The 20,222-nt window shown below is 42.9% G+C and overlaps 1 long non-coding RNA gene across 1 annotated transcript in view; it reads right to left on the bottom strand.

Annotated features, from left to right (window-relative positions):
- Positions 1–19,981, bottom strand: part of LOC128854185 (uncharacterized) — a 184,169-nt gene extending 164,188 nt beyond the window's left edge. The window contains exon 1 of the long non-coding RNA XR_008453155.1: positions 19,865–19,981. This is a non-coding gene — a long non-coding RNA (uncharacterized LOC128854185). The remainder of the gene's footprint in view (positions 1–19,864) is intronic.
- Positions 19,982–20,222: the final 241 nt, after the last annotated feature.

Below are 20,222 nucleotides of genomic sequence, written 5' to 3'. Positions count from 1 at the left end.
TGATATGCCCCAAGGGAAGAAACGTCTGACTTTCTGAATAAATAACTCTTAATACTACTTAGCAGAAGTCATCTTGACAACTTGATGTATAAGATTATTTGTCACGCGCTGCAGAGCTTTGCAATGAGCTTATGCTTCAACACAACATACATTTCTAAAGATAAAGTTCTAATAGCACAAAGGACACTCACCCGCGCATCCTCAGCTGAAGCCCAAGCACCCATCTTGAACCAGCCAGCTGAGAACTAGCCTCTTATTTCCACGGTTAAACTCAGCTACATCTCATAGTCACTGCATGGTTTTAGCCCATTCAGGCCTGGAGCCCAAGGTACAGGTTGGGCATCATGACCACCAAACTGTAGCAAAGAAACCCACCTCCCTCTCTGAAGGGACATGAAGTGCACGTCGTTTCCAACTTCAGCAGCAACATCCTTCTCTGACTTTAAGACTACCGTACGCCACTTAGCTTGTACTCCATCAAGACTCATTTGAGTCCAAATAACAACAAAACCCCCGAGTGTAAAATCGGCTTCCTAGGAGGACTGAAGTTTAATGCTCTGGGACCAGAAGCCTCAGGCTTATTTCTCAACCGTGAGGTAAGCTTCCACGCACAGCGCTCCTGACCAATGTCTGTCACATTTGGTAACAGGCTGTTTCACCACAATCAGCGATTAAGAAGCAAAGATTGTTCAAGCACTTAAAGCTGCTTTTCTGGACACTCGCACAAGGGATCTCTCAACTTCCGAAATTTCTAACGTGGCTTGGCTGCCTCATTCTACAACTGCAGGAACAATTGTTCTCCTATTAACAAGGCAAACTGGCCTTGTTAAAAACAACCAACCTGGCCTTGAACATCTCCAGGGATGGGGCAGCCACAACTTCCCTGGGCAACCTGGGCCAGGGCCTCACCACTCTCATCATGAAGAAATTCCTCCTTATGTCCAGTCTAAATCTGCCCCTCTCCAGTTTGTACCCATTGCCCCTTGTCCTATCCCCACAAGCCTTTGTAAACAATCCCTCCTCAGCTTTCATGTAGGCCTGCCTTCAGGTTCTGGAAGGACCTGAAGATGATGAGATAGTTATCCTTTCTCAGCAACATTATCTCTACAATGAAAGCCACCTCAGCAGGAGCGGTGTTACACGCTGCCAGGAGGCACCGCAAGTATCACAGTGCCAGAATCTCTTGAGTCACCCACTGAAACCCATAGGGGTTTGCCTAGAGAGAAAGAAGGATATACGGTTCAGGAGAGAAAGATGTAAACTGGAAATCAATTCCACTACAGTAGACTGTCGGTACTTTAAGTAAAGTGCAAGGGTTCTCCAGACAAGTGTTTCCCAATGTGTTCCATCTCTTTATTTTCCCTGGATTGTGCCTTCGCCTCAGTAAACTGATGCACAACTTTAAGTAGTTTCAGTTCAAAATTACGGAAAGACTATAGTATTTCTCTTCACTTTAACATCCAAATAGACAAAATTGTCTTCTCCAGACTAAGCTGTGCTTAAGCTTTCCAGGTTTCTTAAGCACAGAGTTAAAAAAGGGCCTGATTTTGAAACTTGCATTTACCAAACCAGTGCTTGCACAAAACACTGTGCTCAAAGCCATCCTAGATACTGCTAAGGTGCACCTCCGTCTTAGCTGGCTTTCACTACCCTACTGTTTGCCAGAGTAACTTTTCTGTTGCACCATGTGCAAAAGGCCAAATAATCACTGCAATCAGCAATAAACTGTAGATTTAATTGACTTGTACACAGATGTATTAAAATCGTTGTAAAAGAGAAAAATTTAACACTATGAAGATATACTCCATCATGTATTATTTATCCCCACGCCATTAGCTCATTAAATTAGGATTGCATAAGCTAGTCAGCGCTCAGTAACTAAGTCAAATTAATATACACTTAATTAAAATACAAAATGAGCTCTAAGCAATTTCATTTAATCTCCCTGTTTACAGAACTGACGGCAGAGCGGGTGGCGGTTGCAGGCTGCCTCGGGGTGCTGCGAGGCAGGAGAGCTTGTGCTTCACCACTACACACGGTGGCACAGGAGCAGCCAGGTGACCGCACACCTGAAACCCCGCACACTTACGCACTGGGGGAGTCGTACCACCTTGCTGAGCTTGGCTGAAAACCGCTCCACCACATCCACAGGTTCTTCTCGGTGCCCTACAACATTAGCTCACTCACGTCAACACCAGGCTTTTTCTGTTTTTCCAACCCAGCTACAACCAGAGGATCCCAAATCAGGACAATTCTACTTCTTACAAACTCACAATTCATTTGTTCTTTAACACAGCTTTCCTGATTAAATTAACAAACAATGATCAAGCTGAGAGGCAGTGAACTTTCAAAGTATGCACAGCATCTTCACCACAGAAGGTTGATAAATATCTTAGTAATTTAGATTTGGTTCCTCCCCCTTTACACTTTGCCATCAGGTTTATGGGAATTTTTACTGCTCCCTTGTAGTTTACGTGATTCTTCAAGTCTGACAGTTATGGTAGCCCTAGGAACAGAGTCTCCGCTGCTTCTAAATAGTAGAATAAATAGGACTTAAGTTTGAAATAAAATCCCAGTACATTGGTTCAAATGTGGGTTTCTCAGAAAATAAGTTGTTTGGATTTAAAAGTGGAAAAAAGCCACAGCTTTATTTAAAATCCAGTAACATGATTCTATAGATTTCCACTAAAAAGAGCATAGATTTACGAAGACCTTCTAATTACGTCTTACCACATCTTCTTAACCCTACAGGGGTAAGAGAAGAGGAATTAGATCTAAAAGTCAGCAGCACTTCTGGGCTCCTTTGGTCGCCTTGGTGGCTCCAACAAAGCCGGCAGCACCACACCTTGCTCCAGGGCTCTGCTGCCCTCCTTTGCTGGACAGACAGCTTCCTAAACTGCTCTCAGCTGTTCCTCCACCTCTGCTGTCAAGATCCAGCAAATGCTGCCTAAGGTGAATAAATCCCATTGATTTTTTTATTATTTTTTTTTTTTAATTGAAGGCTTCAAACGTCTGGCTGGCTGCACGGCTCGCAACGCCAGGTTGCCGGTGCCTCCACACTCCAGCTGGCACAGTGCTCAACGCTCCCATCCAGCCTGCCAGCTCTCCGCCCTGGAGAGGATGTGGAGAAAGCAGGGAAGCTCAGCAAGCCCAGGGCTGGGAACGGGTCCTGCTGCCCCTTCCTGCTGCCAAGCCCAAGTCACACCACAGTGCCAAGGCAGGCCACCAAGGGAAATCCCACCACCACTGCTTAGAAAGAGATTTCTTTTAATCCTTCAGGTTGGCAGTCACTGGTGCTTTCAGTGCCTCCTTTCCCTCCTGGAACATGCAGTGTACGGGCTCGATGGTGCAGATAGTGCTTAGGAAAAAACTATTCTCTTTCCTGTAAACAGCAAGAAATAGAGTCTGCGCTGCCAATAGACTAAAAATCCTATCCCCAGCGTAGCAACAAGAGATATTATTCTTAAGGGAAAAGAAAAATGGATGGCTTTAACTTGAGGAAGCTAGCGCAGTCACCCAAGAAAAATGTATAACCGATAGATAAAAGTAGATAAATGCACTGTGTTCAGTGTATGCTTAAAAGTGCGCAAGGCTGTGTTTATGCATGAGACAGCAGAAAGAGCAGTAGGAGAAAGTTTATATTCCAGACATTCCTGCCCTAGAGCAAACTATTGCTATTGTTCTTCAGTCTCTTTGAAGTCATGAGAGGAATTAAGCTCATTCCATGAGTAAAGATGAACCGAACTGCACACTTAAGGGCTGCAGAAGTGCAGCAGACCAGAGAGGCACCAAGCTGGGCTGGAGCATAGTTACAAGTTCTCTGGGATTTAGTCCCTGTTCTTCCTGCAAGGACTGGCTCTCCCGTCCTGCCCTTCAGCCCCAGAAAGGGGGTGACTGTCAGGAAGAAGCAGAAGGCATGGGACAAGCACCCAGCCCACTGCTAGTGGCACAGATGCCGACACCATCCTGCAAGGACCTCAGAGTTTCACCTGCTTTGTCAAATGCCCAAATCAAACATTTTCCATGTGCAACATCAGCATTCCCTCCATGTCCGCTGTCCTCCTGTGGCAGCAGACCTGGAGGTCAGCTTAAAATTTACAGCAGTTTTTAAGTCTATTCAGGCTCTTTTAAATGAAATGACATTGAGGAAAAGAGAGCAAGCTGGGATTATGATAATACTGTGTTTTAAACAGAATGATTTAAGGCTCCCAGGAGACAGCTATTTTGATAGCATGGCGAGGGGATGATACGCTCGCTGACAGAGGCTTTGCTGTGGCACGGAGCCTCGTGAACGGCACTGATGCAGCACGGACGGCTCGGCGTCAGGCCAGAGCAGGTTCAAACAGGACCGACACCACAGGAAAGGAAAGGGATAAGGATGCGCGGAGCTGAGATTTGGCTGTTGGACACGAGGTCTGAGCACGCCACTAGGCTGGGTATAAGCACAACCATCACGGATACAGGGAACACGCTGGGGCTGGGAAGCATCCAGCCCTGAAGGCAGCGGAAATATCTTAATCAACCAGAGCCCCAAACACACTAGAGAGAGTGCCAGCAGCCTACACACCTCAGATTTCCATTTTACATTTGTGAAACAGCAGAATCTGTTCTGGCTACAGCAGAGGGGAATGGTGAAGATGAGCATATTGACCTAGGAAATGTTATGACACAAGGCTCAGAAACATATGTGATACGAAGAAGAGCATCCGCTACCACAATACAACAAACCCATTAGCTCATTGGGTCTGGGTGAAGACAAAGCAAACCCTACTACGATCAAAAGCCTGACAGGTGATCAACTTAAACCACAGGATCCTGTCTTTTTCTACTCTGACTGCTCAAAAAGCTGTTTAATGCTTCCTTTCATACACTACAGCTCCCTATGAGTCAGTGCTTTTTCCAGTGGTTTTGTACTGGGGGAGGGGAGCTTAAGGTTATTTTTTTCCAGTCAGGCATTTCTCCCATCTTCTCTCTCTGTTTGCTATGCAAGAAGATTTCTTTGCTGTAGCCTTAGCTTCATTCCATCTTGCAAATGGCTCTGCTCTCCACAAGGCAAGCTGCTTTTCAATGAGCAAACTCTCAATGTAATGGATGAAAAACATTATAAATAACTAATAGTGCTGCAAACACTGAAAGACTACCCATCTTTCAGTAAACTGCACATGCTTTTCGGGTTTTGTGACTTCTTCTCCAGACCTCTTGGAAGCAGTGTATAAATATAAAATATTGCAGCTATCACCCTTTACTTCAGCAATCAATTTTGTTCTTATGCCATATTCATGTTCCGCAAAAATAGCTCTTTAAAAGGAGTTCACGCTGCTATTTGTGAGCTAAGTGAAGATATTCCATTGCAAATGGAGGAGTAAACAAGGTCAGTGGTGAAGGTGTTTTACAAATTAATTAAGAGTGTAGTTTTCTTAGGAACAACCAGAGGCCATGTAAACTTTTGCCTTAAACATCCCCTAAGGTCTTCAAATATTTGTGGCTGTTTTCTAAGCATGCCTTTAAACCATGCTAATCCTCAACGCTTGCATTGCAATATTTACCTGTTTAAGCAACTGGTGGGTAGAAGTGACATCATATTAAATACTTGCCTCTTGTTCTTTGGTTGGGTTTTCAGTTGCCTCCTTTTCAGTGGAGTGCTGTGAACTGACTCAGCTTGGCCAGCTTACTCTGAAGCCAGCAAAACCAATCACAAATGTAGCCAAAGAGAATCACTTCTCTGTTGGAAATGCCATGATGGATGATTAGCATTTCACTAACTACACTGTCCTCTTATCTCCACCACTTCCTTATACCTTGCACATGATTACACAACTCAGCTCACACAGGCTACTGAGGATCAAGTGGCCCAGGAGACAACCAGCTTGCACAAAGCACAGATCAGCTTCTTCTAGGAGTAACAACATCTAAGTGCCCCTTTACTTTTGAAAAACCCTTGTATTCTTCAATTTGTTACAAACGCAAACACAAAAAGTCTGCCGGCTGTGGCCAGTTAAAGGTCTGTGAATGCAGAATATGTACTGATGCTGCGCTCCTCGCCGAGCAGCAGTGCTGGCCTGGATGCTGCCTGTTTCATATATAACAGAGCCAGCTCCAGGGTGATCACCCAGAAGGAGCAGGTTTTTATCTTGCAAATTAATTTTGTGGGTGTCTTGTGGCTGTTTTCCAACTGTTCTGTCTGGGAGCCAGCCCTGAGAACACATGATGCCTTACAGCTGTGTACGCTTCCCATGGGATGTGGGCCAGGGGCACCTGCCAGCAGGTGTTTGCATCTGCTGGAGCCTGGATCCCTCCTGCTCTCTCCCATCACCTGCTCTGAGGACAGCTGCTGTGACAAGGCTTTCTATGGCTCCTTCAGTATTGCAAATGCACTTATGTGGTCCACAACAGGCGCTGTAGTGTTGCGATCATGGCAATTTGTAGCAAGCCTGTTTCTTTGGATGCAAATTAACCATTTCAGATGACTTAATGATGATTACAGTCATTCAGCAGAGAAAAGAGGAAACTTTCAAGAAGAGGGACAAACATCACTTGCTGGATCAGGAAATAACACATAATAGATAAGATTTTGAAGACCTGAGATGAACAGCAGTATGACAGACATGAGCTCACACCCCAAACAGATTTGAATCACTGCATTTTCCTGGTACCTGTACCTCCTAGAGCATTTCTCCAGCCACACCACTACTGACTCACTAAGCCACAGATCAGGAGCCTCTGCTCTGTGACCCACCATCAATCCTGGCTGAGCCAGGACCTCCTGCCTTGCCACAGTCACTGCTCGGCTCCTGTGACCGGGATTTGGCCCCAGTTCGTGTTCAGCCTCTTTCTCTGCCAAGGGGTAAAGGCTTCCAGAGATGCAGCCGCAGCAGTGGGAACACCCTGCAGCCCACGGTGCATAAAGCGGCGGCGAGGAAGAGGCTGAGAACAAGCTGCCCTTGTTTCCCTTGGGAGTATTTCCAAGATTAATCTCTGCAGAGATAAGGGTCCTAAAATATTTATATGAAGAATTTCATGCTTCAATGTAAATCCCACTGTGAGCCCTACAAGAGAGATAGTTTTTTTTTTTCTTCATCCCTTTCTCTCCTTGGCTCTGTCTCTCCACACACATAAAAATAAACTGATAATATCCAGCTAGGCTGAATAAATTCAAAGCTATTGAGCTGTAGAATTACAATTGCCCAGAGAAAAGCACAGAAGGAAGCAACTTTCCTTCTTACAATGCAGGGGTGAGTAATGGAGCATAAACGTGTGTGCTGAGCTCATGCACCCTCCTGACTGACACAAATACACATCACCTGGAAGATGCCAGCTTGATTTGAGGTCAGACATTGTGTGTGTGTGTGTGTTAAAGCTGAGGGAACAAGTGATACAATCACCATCGAAGGGGAGAAAGAACTCTATCATCATAGCATAAAGAAATCAAATGTAATTATGACAGGTACAAACACCATATAATTCGTAACATCAAATGCCAGACCTTCTGAGAGCTGCAGAACTGCTAAGCTCCATCCAAAGATGAGATGTTTCAGCCTACAAATTGGTGATGCACAGGCAGGGTCCTAACACCCGTAATTGAGGGCTGGTTCACCAAACGCAAGACTTGGCATTGAACTGCTTCTCCACAGAAACAATGGTTGGAGACTTTGACCCTCAAAGTCCGTGCCTACTCCAGTACCAAAGCAGTAATCTTCAATTTTGGAAGCTGTTCAAGCTTCCTTCGTTGTGATGATTTTTTTTCACTAAGCTGCAGAGCTTTTGACCACTCCAGGATTAGTACACTTGAGACTAACCTGTGCAGAGGGTTAATCAAAGCTTCTTCACACCAAACCACCTGCAGTCCAGAGTTAAGCCTGCAAGGAACAGGTCTACAGTGACCCTTCATTTTTCCTGTTGATGTTGCAGCATGGCTTCTGAGGAGAGGGCTCACTCCGAAACATGGGGAATTTCAGGGGAAGAGAAAAGACACTGTATGAACTGCACCCTTGATTTTGCACAAGGCACCAGAGAGACACCAGCCCCTCAAGTGATGCTTGGGCAGGTGCCTTGTGCCCGTCTGGAGCTGCAGGTCTGTTCTTGCCCTGCTGGCCACCTCCTTCCACGCTCTCGCACAAGTCCACCCAGTCTGGGCTGGGTTTGAGCACACAGGGAATGAGCTCCCAGCTATTACTTCTACTGGGAAGCAAGGGTTGAGGCATTGTGATGATTCAGTCAGTGTGTGGTCCTGGGTAAACATCACAAATGGCAGGTAGGACCTGAAAAATCTTCCTGTTCTTAATAAGCAAAGATATTTATCAAATTATTGTTAGCTAAAAATCCTGTTCGTAAAGGATCTTTTTCCACCCACAGAAAGGGAAAAAAATAAAAGCCTTCAAGTTAAGTGCCCTCAAACAGCACCATTCCATGCTACCTCTTCCAGCATCCTCAGCTTTTCTACTCTCCTGGCAGTTGTTCCCAAATCCTGTCCAGCTCATTAAGCACACGCCTTGTGTTTGGCAGTGCTTCTTACAGAGTGATGGAGGACAGAGAAGGCAGAGGGGTTACAGCACCACGCAGAGCCTTCCAGACGCTTGAAGAGCTGGGGTAAGACAAAGTAGCTCCAGTTTTGGTAAGACTGAATATCCCTGTCCTGGGACATCAGGCACAGCCTCCTGGCTCTCAAGCTGCAGATGCCTTTCACCAGGACCTGGGGTTCTACTGCACATGGACAATAACAGCAAACGAGGCTGACAATGCAGTTAGAGATGATAACTTTTTTTTTTTCCTCATTGCTGCCTGTTAAATTCAAACATGGCAAAGCACATTATATTTCTGTTTCAGCTTTATCACTTTGGAAGATAAAAGCTAGGACCTTGCTCAAGTCCGGACTAGAAGATCTTTTCACTAAGTTTCTAGCAGCATTGGGTATTTCAGACTGACTAATGGAAATGTTGCAAGGGCGAATGACTTGAGCCCACACATGCTTTCCTCCGGAGGATGAACGCATGCTAACAAAGGCCAGTCTGAGAGCAGGACAGGACCACCCACCATTTAGTGAGCAGAACTCAAGAACTCCCTTACAGCTGTTAAGTGTAGTCTCACTCCACCTTAAAGAGCTTAGAGCTGCTCTCAGGCTTTCTCTGACCTCGCTATATAAGCAGTTTTGGGGGGTTTTCTTGCATTAAGTTATCCTTAGAAAGCATCTGCTTCTTTCTCCTGCTGCTTATACCCTACAAAAACCTAGCATCCCCTATTCCAAAACCTGCTGTGACCATTTGCATCCTTCCTGAGCTCTCAGCCTTTGGTGGGAGCCCCTGAGACATCCCCCCTTCTCCTCACTGGGTCTGTTAACAGGTGATGGCCATCACACTCCAAGTCTCTTAACCAGTCCTGCGTGTACAGAAAGATGCTGCAGACTTTTTTCTCATGCAAAAGTGAAGCTGTAAATGGAAGGATTGCTTTCCAACAGTCTCAGACTTCACCTGCTCACAGGAGCTTGTCTGTATACCAATGCCAACTGTACCCATTTGTCGTCAGTGCTTTGCAATTGTGACACCGACTTGTTTATGCAGGGCATGCAGGCTTCCAGGGCTCAGTGGCTAAAATAAAGCTAATTCAGCATAATATGCTGTGAGGATTTTTCATCTTAGTTTCTTTGTCTGTCTCTACTTAGGAAGTTGCCAAAACTATAAGGGCACCAGAATCCCATGTACAGATATCTGAAGAACTTTAGAACTGCATTATTTCTGCCATTTCCAGAAGAGAAAATACCTTTCAGCATTTAATTTGGACTGTTTACTGAGATGATAACATGCTCTTTAATGAATACAATGCACAGCAGTGACACTTGCATAGTCTCTTGAAGCAATTTCCATATTTCTTTAGTAAATAAAAGTAAAAAAAAATATTCCTAGCATTTTAATGCTTTAAACATTAATTCCCAGCAGTTAATGCTATAGTAATGTGGTAAGATATATGATTTCTTGCAACATTACTAGGCAATCTCAAAATGTATTAAAAGCCTCATATCACGGAGAAGAACCTGAAGTGCAGTCTCAGACACATCTGCTCAACTTTGACAATGGTTCTGCCCTTCGTAAGTGCTCCTTCCTTGGGCAATGGGCTTTGGGGGGTGAGAGAGATCAAGTGTTCAGCTTTACTGACCCCAGAAAAGGCTCACCTCTTGCAGCACACGCAACGCTAACACCTTATACTACTGCTAAACTGCTTAAGACTGTAGAAAAGAAGAACTTTGCAAAACGTTTCCAAAGGTCAAACAAACAGGGTCAAAGGCTTTAGAGTCAAATGAAGTACTACACTTCCAAAAGGAAATTAAATGGTGGTAGATTAACTTCTCCTGTAATATCACTGCTTCTTTTAATGTAAAAAGTACATGCACTTAAGAGTAACACCAGAGATGAAGGCCGGGAACATAGCCATTAGCTTGTCATCTCTCTGCACAGGCCACGTAGATCATTCCTAGCTCATTACCGTTGACAGCTTAAAAGTTTGATTTGCTTTTTAGAAGGTAGGGCACAAAAACATTTCAATGCATTCCATGCTAGTCATCCATAGAAGGAAGCAAATACGGTCTAAGCCTTCCCATGTAGTTCTCACATGGAAAATAAACGAACTTTTCTGCCAGTATTGTAAATTCCCTTCACAGCAGTATGAGTGGGAACCTGAAGCAGACACTGGTTGCTAATCCATTTGAGTGAATTGCAGCGTGGTCCTGTAAAGAGTTTCCTATTAACACCGGCAGGCTTTGGCTCAAATGGTCAGTTAGCTATATTTAGTGGATAACTGAAGGGACTGGCTGCTGAAATGCTCACTTCTTATGTTAGAAGAAGCAGCATCCACCGGGGAATGCATCCCTAGCATGAAATTGAGAAGTGCTGAATCTCTGGTATTAGGTCACCTGGATGTTATGCAAGTCTTGCGCCTCTCTGGGTACTTGAAAGCAAATCCGTCCTCTGTAACATCAGACAGCTAGAAAACAGAAGACAGCTTTAGTCTGGAACTTTTGCACTGAGGCAAAACTAATGCAATGATCCGGCTGGATGGAAACATCACGCTGAGTACCCCCACCATGGAGATATACCTGCCAGCTATAGAAACACTCTAAGATGGTAAAGCAAAAAAAAAAAAGCTCAAGGAATTCATTTGTGTAATTAAACAGCTAATCCAGGTGTCAAGTCAAAAGTTGCGTCTGTGAGTGACAGGGATAAAACAAGGCAAGTGCATCGTACAGCGAGGAACACAAAAACCAGGCAGAGTTTGTTCTTTATTTCCATGCCCATTCGCATGGCTTCTGTTAGTCACCAGCACAGAACCAGAGTTTTGAGTTTTCCAGAGCAAAAATATCTTCAAGTTCTCTCTGTAAGGACTTGAGAACAACTGATACAGAAATTACTGTGAAAACCTATGTAATACAGTAGTGAACTATAGCCTTTCCAAAACTAGTGGTAGGATTCAGTAGCAGGGACAGTGAAAAATCCCCAAATCTTAATGCCTTCAAGATAGAACAAAAACAGGACCACATCCTAGGCTAAAGTAAATCAAAATTAATCTACTGACATTAGCGGAGCAACGTCATGCAAAGTATGTGGCCCAGCATTGACGATTAATTCCTGCAGGTTGTTTTCAAGAGTAGAAAAGTGCAGAAATCAAAACCCAAACACTTGTGAGCAAACAGAAAGAACAGTCTTGCAGGAGGATAGAAATATTTCAGACCTTCAAAAAGCCCGTACATGAAACAAGAGCCTTCTGAGCTTCTTGCTGTGGCAACCTGGGTAACAGAGTTGCAATAATTGGAGTACATCTCTAATGAGAAGTACAGGAATGGCTATAATTTTACATTGCAGATTCCATACTCTTTTGCTATCCTTGGCTTGAATACTATAGAATGCCTGAAAACGATGAAGATAAATAGTGCGGTTGTTCCCCCTCACTACAAAATTGCCATTTTAGTGTCATAAAATGTGATCTCTACGGGGTCAGAACGAGCCTGCTTTTCCAAGAATTACTCTTGGGCTTTGTAAAAGCCACACGCTGCAATACATTTAATATAATATCTTCTTTATAACATAGCACTGAGAGACCTACAGCATTTAGCAATAAACTGTAAGTGCTGATTTGCCTTTGCCAGAGCTGTTCCCGTAATAACATTTAAAGTACCAGATTCAATAAAGCCTTCTCTTCACTATGCATCGATTTGTATCATCTCAGAAGAAACCTAGCTGGCTTCTTAATGCACCAGAAACGTAACGCTTAGAACAACCCAAGCATCTGCTCATTCTTACTTCTATTCACCTCGCACATGTTCTCTAAACGTTCAAACAGAGAGTAAAACTACAAGACATCCTCAGTTGCCTACCATTTCTTCCTAACTTTCACCTTTGGAGAGGAAAAAATAAGATTTTTCCCTTTGGCAGTGTCAAAACTCCCTAAAGCACAGCTGCCTGGGTCAGACCTCTACTGGGTATCTGCAAATCCAAGTGTTGTGCCCAAGGCACCCATAGTGGCATTGCTGCGCCAGGAGGCAGAAGAGCTGAAAGAGCCGAGAAGCCTCTACCACCACCTCCTTAAGCAATGGGCTTTGGATCAAAAACACACCAGTACCGAGGTGTGTAGCACCAGGCAGCAGCCCGGACTGGCAACGGAGGGAGAACTTCCACCCACCTCAAACACAGATAGCTGAAGCTGATATTTCATGCTATTTTCCACCATTTTTTTCTGTAATAAAAGGATAGAATAACCTGGCTCCTTGAAATGTGATTAAGATGTAGGGTCTGATTTCTGCCTATTGCAGAGTATCCTGGCTAAACCTCGTTGACACGCATTTATTTTTCAGATCAATGCTCGTGATTAGCTTGCATGGTTAGCTTTGTTCTTCTATTCAGGAGGGACATCTGATGCGCCCTGACAGCTTTATCCATATTTAAAAGTGACTATTGGCAAATACATGTATATAGGGCTATTCCAATTTCATCTAGCTTGTCAGCTGCTAAAAACGGGTTGACAACACCTACTAATAACCTAAACCAGTGGAAGAAACCAAAGTCTTGGGAGAAAAGTTAGTGGACTGCAATTTTATGGGTTCTCCTGAAAATGTTTTTCCTTCACAACTGGAAACTTAGGAAATTTTGACAGAATGTACATCACCTCAGGACACATAGAAATAGAATGATCCTGTTTAATTATGGATTCAAGAACTTGACCTGACTGTAGCAGGCTGTGACTTAGCCTTTCTTTTCCAGCATCACAGTTCTGGTTCCCTCCTGTGATGGGGTTACTCAGTCCTGTGGAAAGCAGCTCTGCCTTCTATGGAACAAAAGGATCCATAAAAAGTCACCTGTACACCTTCATTTCATCATGCTTTTTAGAACAGAGAGCTTAATCTCAGCGAGGAATCAAAAATACCTTCCTCCTGACATCATGTCAAACTTCTCATTGATACTACAGTTATTGATGGTGGTGTTTGGGGCTGGGGGTGTCTTATTGTTACTGTTATTAGATAAAAATGCTAAAAAGCATTTGGAGACAGGTATATCTCAAATTCTCTGCTTACTTTTCTGAAACAGCACCTTATATCACTTGCTCGGGAGCCATTTCTTCTTCGAGTAGTACATGACATTTCCTTACTTTGAATTATCTAAATGTGCCACCTGTACCTCTGACAACATCCCTTGTCTTAATTTCCCACATTAATAACAAGGATTTACTCCAGGCAGAGGAGCTTCTCAGGTCCCTGCAGAGAAAGGCAGTGGCCAAAAGGATCGTTGATTCCCCCTGTGCACAGACATCCCCGAAGCACCTCAGACCGGAGAATCCAACTGTTTCCCCATTATGAAATGATGGCAAATAGCCTTGTGTTGCAAAGGACATCTCCAGAGAAAGATTCTCAGACACTGTCCCCTTGAATTGGGAAGAAAAATTCTTAAAGAACATTTCCACGTGTGCCTTATTAATAGAAACAGCTGCATTGTGAGAAAAAAAATCAATGGTTTATAAAAAAAAGCCATAAATCTGGTCCAGTATGTTGCTGTGTTCTTTATAGTAATGGTCAATACTGAATATTAATTGAAAATCGATGGTACCAATAATACTTCAACTAAATACGGACTATAGCTCAAAGCTTTATTGTATCACCGGTATGATGCTTTCTCCAATATAATCTCAAGCACTTCATTTTTTGGCTATAATTAAAAACGCTATTATGTGGTGTCTGAAAATGGATCACAGTCTGTTCATAAAAACCTACTAGGAAATGTATCATCATGATCCCAGCTTTACACAGAAACTGCTCCTTGTAGCCAGCGTTGTAGCACGCATCCGTCTGAGATGATCAATTAGGCATTCGGAATACACAGAGAGAGACATTGCTTTTTTTGCCATTAATGGGTACAAATGCTGCAGTTTAATTTAGGGAAATTATACCCTTAGTACCTTCACAGAAGCACAGCTTTGAATGACAGGCATCTTGATTTTGTAGAATAATAACTGAAAAAGAGTGGCACAAAAATGCTGTCTCCGGCATGTCCGTAGGGCCATTTCACTGCCTATCAGGACAAACATCCTGGGGTGCTAAAATAGATTACATTTATAATAATTATGTTAGGATTGCAGTGATGAATTCTGACAGCTGTAACTTCTGCAGGGCTACGACTGGAATGTAAGACTGTGCATTATCGCACACTCGCAATTTGCTTCTAGGACTTCAGTTTCCTTCAGCATACCTGAAAACCTGAAGTTAGTGGTACACCTCCATTGCAGATTCATGGCAAAAACAACTGACCCGCTTCAATTAACTGTCAAATTCGTACCCCTGATAAGGTAGGAATTAAATACAGCTTGATATTAAGTCTGGTAGTAATAGAAAGCAAATGGACTGCCCTGTGCTGAAAGTCTACAAGAAGTGCAACAGCATAGATTATGGAAGTCCTCTTTGACACTGAAGTTAATATCATCTATGTCCAAGCACAAAGTACTAAAATGTTGTCATAAAGTGCTTTTCATTTACAGTTGCAAATAAACATCAACATAAAGGATAACTAGAGCAATAACTGTTAGAAGGACAGAGGAATTCATGGCAATAGTTACAGGTAACAGAGGAAACATGATAATTTCTGGTCCTTATCCATGAGTCTTGAGTCACGTGCTTTTCTGAATTCTTGAGTGAAAGAACGGGGCCTGTGGTCTAATAATTGGTATTTTACAGTAGCAGTGATGTATTATGCAGTCTGTCTAGTCACCAGTCTACTAAATTCTCCTACAGAACTTCCAGAAGGAATGTGTCCCGAGGCTTTGCCAAAATGCTAGACTTGAACCTGGCACGTCTGCTTGCAGGACACACAATAAACAGATATCTCCAAGAAGACTGATCACATCAGAAGACTGTTGCCTATCCTAGCATGGAAAACCATCCAGCCTCTGTGCCAGATGGACCTGGGCTTCCCTCAAGTTCCATCCCATTTTTAATACATACTCAGAACTTTCTGCTCAAAGGCTTTGTTTCTTCCCACCCAGTCAGCCAAGTCAGGCGGCCCTTTCCCCGAAGCACCCAGCTCACCGGCTGCTTCCACCCTGCCTGCATGGGACAGATTGTCCATCCTCTCAAGGCAAGTACTTTGTTCTTTGCAATGTTTTAAAAACAAAAAGCACGAAAAATCATCCTTGTTTTCACGATTTCATTCTGAACTCATTCACCTAAGTGCTCGTATGAGCACATGGGGTGTGCTGTGCACGTCCTTCATGTATCAAGACACATGCCTTGCTTTCTCAAATAAACACATTTCTTTATTTTCTGACCTCTCATCAAGCTCCATTCTCCTCTGACCTTTTCTGGGTTTTTTTTTTTCTGTAAATAAGGTGGAAGGAGAAAGGACTCTTAGCATGTTAAAACAGTTTGTTGCATTGGAAAATGATCCGTTTGACACAATGAGCGCTACACAAATATTCTCTCAGCTGTGTTTAAATTGGATCTTTGTACATTGATCATCTAAGAAGCTGCAGACAGAATTACAAGTGGAGCCACTTTTATATCTTGTACCGCAGGCATGAATTTCGCATGCAGAACCGATCACCCAGGCATGCCGAGGGGAATAAAAAAATTGCTCAGCATTCAAGAAATGAACAGCTAATTACAGGTACCACATGAACTCAACTCAACATTGAAATCATTACCTAGCTGGTGTCTTTCACATCACTATTTCCCGTATACCATTCCACTAATATTTATCATTTTGATTAAGAAAGCACCTGCTTCCTAAAATCTAAATATTTGAAAAGCTTTGGGAAAAAAAAAAAAAACATTCAGTCCAACATAAGTCACATCCCCTCTCTGGTAACTAAATTACTTGTATCTCTCGACGTATCTCTAGATCGTATCCTGCTTTCCTCCTGCTGCAGTCCAGCCCAATGTGTAAGCGTACTCCTATTTCTATGCACAGCGTAGTCTGGCCACTACTACAGAGAATTAAATGCAGGACTAAGCCCTTGGATTGCAACTAGTGAATTCAAGAGGGAAGCCTGATGACTGAATAGAACCAAAATGAGTAAGAGAGAACAAGCGGTGACAAAACATTAAGCTAAGTCTTATCTAAAAATCATTTTCTTCTGCAAGGCTTATTTCATTCCTGCGAGTCTTCCAAAAGTATCATCGTGATATCTGCAGGCATTTACACTTTACACTGGGAATGCCTGAATGAACACATGATGTAGAGGCTGCCTTTAGGATATAGGAAAGGAAAAGAATGATTTAAGATGGTATTGGTTGTTTTTGTTGGGTTTTGGGTTGGGTTGGGGTTTTTCTCCTATTTATTTCAACAACAGTCTGTGCAAGTATTTACACTCTTTAATTGCTTCCTACGGCCTTTCCTACATCCAATTCCAAAAATTCCATAGAGAGGAGTGGAGTTAGAGCAGAGATAGACCTACATTCTTCTCCTCTTTCTAAACCAATCTAAATTACCTGGATTATGTAGCTGGTTGCTTCCCTGCTCCCCAGCCTTCAAACACCCACACTACCACATAGTCATACCATTCTCACATATTATTTAAATGGATACAGATTCTCCTTACTTTGTGCAATGTGGAGCTCCAAGCAATTTAAAAAAGAAATTATTTTCATCATATCAGTGGCATTACATGCAACAACAAAAAAAAAAAAGCAAGAAGCAGGATCTTGTTCTTGTTGGGCTGAGGAAGCAATTTGTTCATGAGCTCAACCCACCTAAGAAGGTGCATATGCGACACCAAAGACCACCTAAGTAGTTTACAGAATGGTACAACTGGATTCAGTAGGTGAAAAAATTACAAGTAAACCCTAGAATTAGAACCTAAGCTATAACAGTAATAAAGCTATGCAGCAATGAGAATTTCCACTTCTCAGAATGTTGTGTGGTTTCAGACTACAGCTGATTCCAAATCAAAATGGGGAGGGGGAAAAACTTATTACAACTCTGAAAGTACTTTTTTTAATGTCAAGAGATTTCATATCATTTCAGTTCATCACAGTGCAAACTGCTAGCAAACCATGGTATGAAATAAAGACATACTATTCACTCTTGAAAAGGGATGTTTTGAACATGTGTTGTGTTAGCCCCCAATCATTTCTGCGATATCAATACACTCTCATTTAACGAAATCATTCCTAAAGGAAAAATGTCCCATCAGAAAGTTCTCTATAGTGTTAATTGTAAACTGGAAGGTCACACTGCCAGAAGGTACAGCAGATTTGATGGTAAATTAAGTGCTGGAATACCTCAATTCAGCTATTGGTTCTGATGTTACCTGTACAAACCTCTGAACGTAGGCCCTGGGCTTCAGTAATACCCTGCTGTGAAAGAAGCATCCCAAGAGAAGAGTTTTCAGCACAGCAGAAACCAGACCTGTTCTTGGTGCTATTCTTAGAATGAAATATTCATCCTTATATTGCTTCTGTGTCTCTAACGGGGCTGTCTGGCAAGCTGACAGCTACAGATCTTAGTAAAAGACAGACTTGATAAATAGGCCAGGAGAAGCACTTGCACTCTTTTTACACAAAGAAAAAAAAGGAAAAATTAGAAAAAGACAGAGAATAAGACAGAAGAAAAAGCAAATTGCTCAGCTGCCCTTGCTCAATGCCGCCTAGTGGAAAAAGGGCAGTGAGAAAAAAATTATCTACACCAAATGAGGCAAAGTAGAACATTTAGGCTGCCTCTTTCTTTGCCTGACATACAAAACCAGTCTTCTGATATCTCCTAGATCTAAGCCTAGATCAAGGAAAATCTTGCCAAGCATGCTCCACCTGTAGTTGTAGGAAAGACGCTCCCAAGACCCATACACTGAGCTGAAGCCGGGATGTGCTATCGCCATTCTGCTGTTCAGAGCTCAGGTGAAGGCTTGGAGACAGCAAGCCAAAAAAACAAAGAAAAAATACATTTTCATTTCTTTCTATTTGTGCTGGGGTCTGAGCCTGAGGTTGTAACTTGAATCAAAGTTTATCTGCAATGTGCGAACAAGATGCTTTCAACCAAACAACATTTGATATTCTTCTGTAATCACATGCTTCAAAGTAGTTTTGAGTTCTGGCATGCTCGTGGTAAGCTGATGAGTTACAAGACATCACAGAATCACAGAATCACAAGGTTGGAAAGGACCCACTGGATCATCGAGTCCAACCATTCCTAACACTCCCTAAACCATGTCCCTCAGCACTTCATCCACTTCATCACCACTTCATCAAAACCGAGGCTACCTGAGCAAGCGGAATGAGCTATCCTGGGCTCCCTCTTGGGCTCCCTCTGCAAAAAAGGGGTCAAACGCCCCTCGAAGTCACAAGGGGCAAGTCACCCCCCCAATGTACCTATCTACCTCTGGTGACTGAAGAAATAAAGTAAAGTTAGATGGGGTGGATCCAAAGCCATCTTTGTCATTTTATGAGTATCAGAAAGGTTTTTTTTTTTTTGGTTCTGGATGCCTGACAGTCACTGTGTTGTCCCTTTACACCTCCTGTCTCCTGGCAGGGTGCCTTCAAGGGCAAAGCATGATCCAAAAGCTTTCCCACCGTGTCATGTTTCTCCATCTCGGAGCCCGCAGATAAGTGAAACTGTCATTCTTAATAGCTTTCGCCTAACTCATAGAGGTAATGTGATAATGCTTGCTTTTATGTGTATGCATATGTCGCTTCTGTTAGCGGTGGGATACTCATGGGAGTTAAAAAGAGCTGGCTAAATTCCCATGGGGTCACATCTCCAGTCTGGAAGATTACAGGTGCTGAGTTTCAGCACTGCTTTGCCTACAAATACATTTAAAAGAAAAAAAACAAACTAAAAACAATCTGCACTTTCAGAAAAGGGGAACCACTAAATTTTATTCCGCAAATGATGCAGCCAGATCCTAAAGATCAGTCATGTGAGTTCAGTTTTTATACAGTGACTTTTCTTGAATGTTATGCACTGACTTGATCAATACAAGGGAAACAGAAGGAAAACTAAAATTATAATTCAAAGGAGAAGATTCTTAGCAACAGTTTATTACTATTATACTTAAGCAAGATAAAATTAGGAGAAATAAGGCAGAATACAAAGGTAGAGCATCTTATTTTCTCTCCAGTTTTTCTTGTTTGAGGAACCCTTGAAAGACATTAAAACCAAAGAAAAGTAGATGTATGACAGCACATTAAGCAAACCGAGAGTGAGCGAGAAAAGTAGGACCATGCTCAATGTGTTTTCAAACAGGAATAAGCAGAAGCCATGGCAGTCAAAGACATAGCGACAGATCCTTCAAGGTGTAAACCCAATGCACCAAAAAAGATAGTCCACCACTAATTTATTTCTTATTTAAATATATGACAGCTTACATGCCAGTGTAAAAATATTGTCAGATTTTAACACGTTACCTTATCACAGCTAGCCCACCACAAACCACAGCTTTCCAAAGAGCCACTGAAGAACAACTGCAACTGAGGTTTTTACACCAGCGCCATAGCTCCTTGCACTGAGCCGATTTCCTGGAGCTCTTGATGCAAGTAGGTAGTAGTAAACACCATCCAAACCTACTTCCTCCCTGGGTTTCCTGCTGTGTTGGTCTACAGGGCTATTGCCCTGCAGGGCTCTCTGCGTGTTCCTTGCTAGCAGCTTGCCAACTGCGAGATCATGTCTATGACTTGTAGGTCAATTAATATCGATGTTGTTCTTTGAGAAGAAGGGATTTACGGATATCAAAGAGTGATCTCTCCTGAAATACTGATTTGTACA

Source organism: Cuculus canorus, chromosome 20 (genome assembly GCF_017976375.1).
Source record: "Cuculus canorus isolate bCucCan1 chromosome 20, bCucCan1.pri, whole genome shotgun sequence".
NCBI lineage: Eukaryota > Metazoa > Chordata > Aves > Cuculiformes > Cuculidae > Cuculus > Cuculus canorus.
This window is presented reverse-complemented; position numbering and strand designations above follow the sequence as displayed.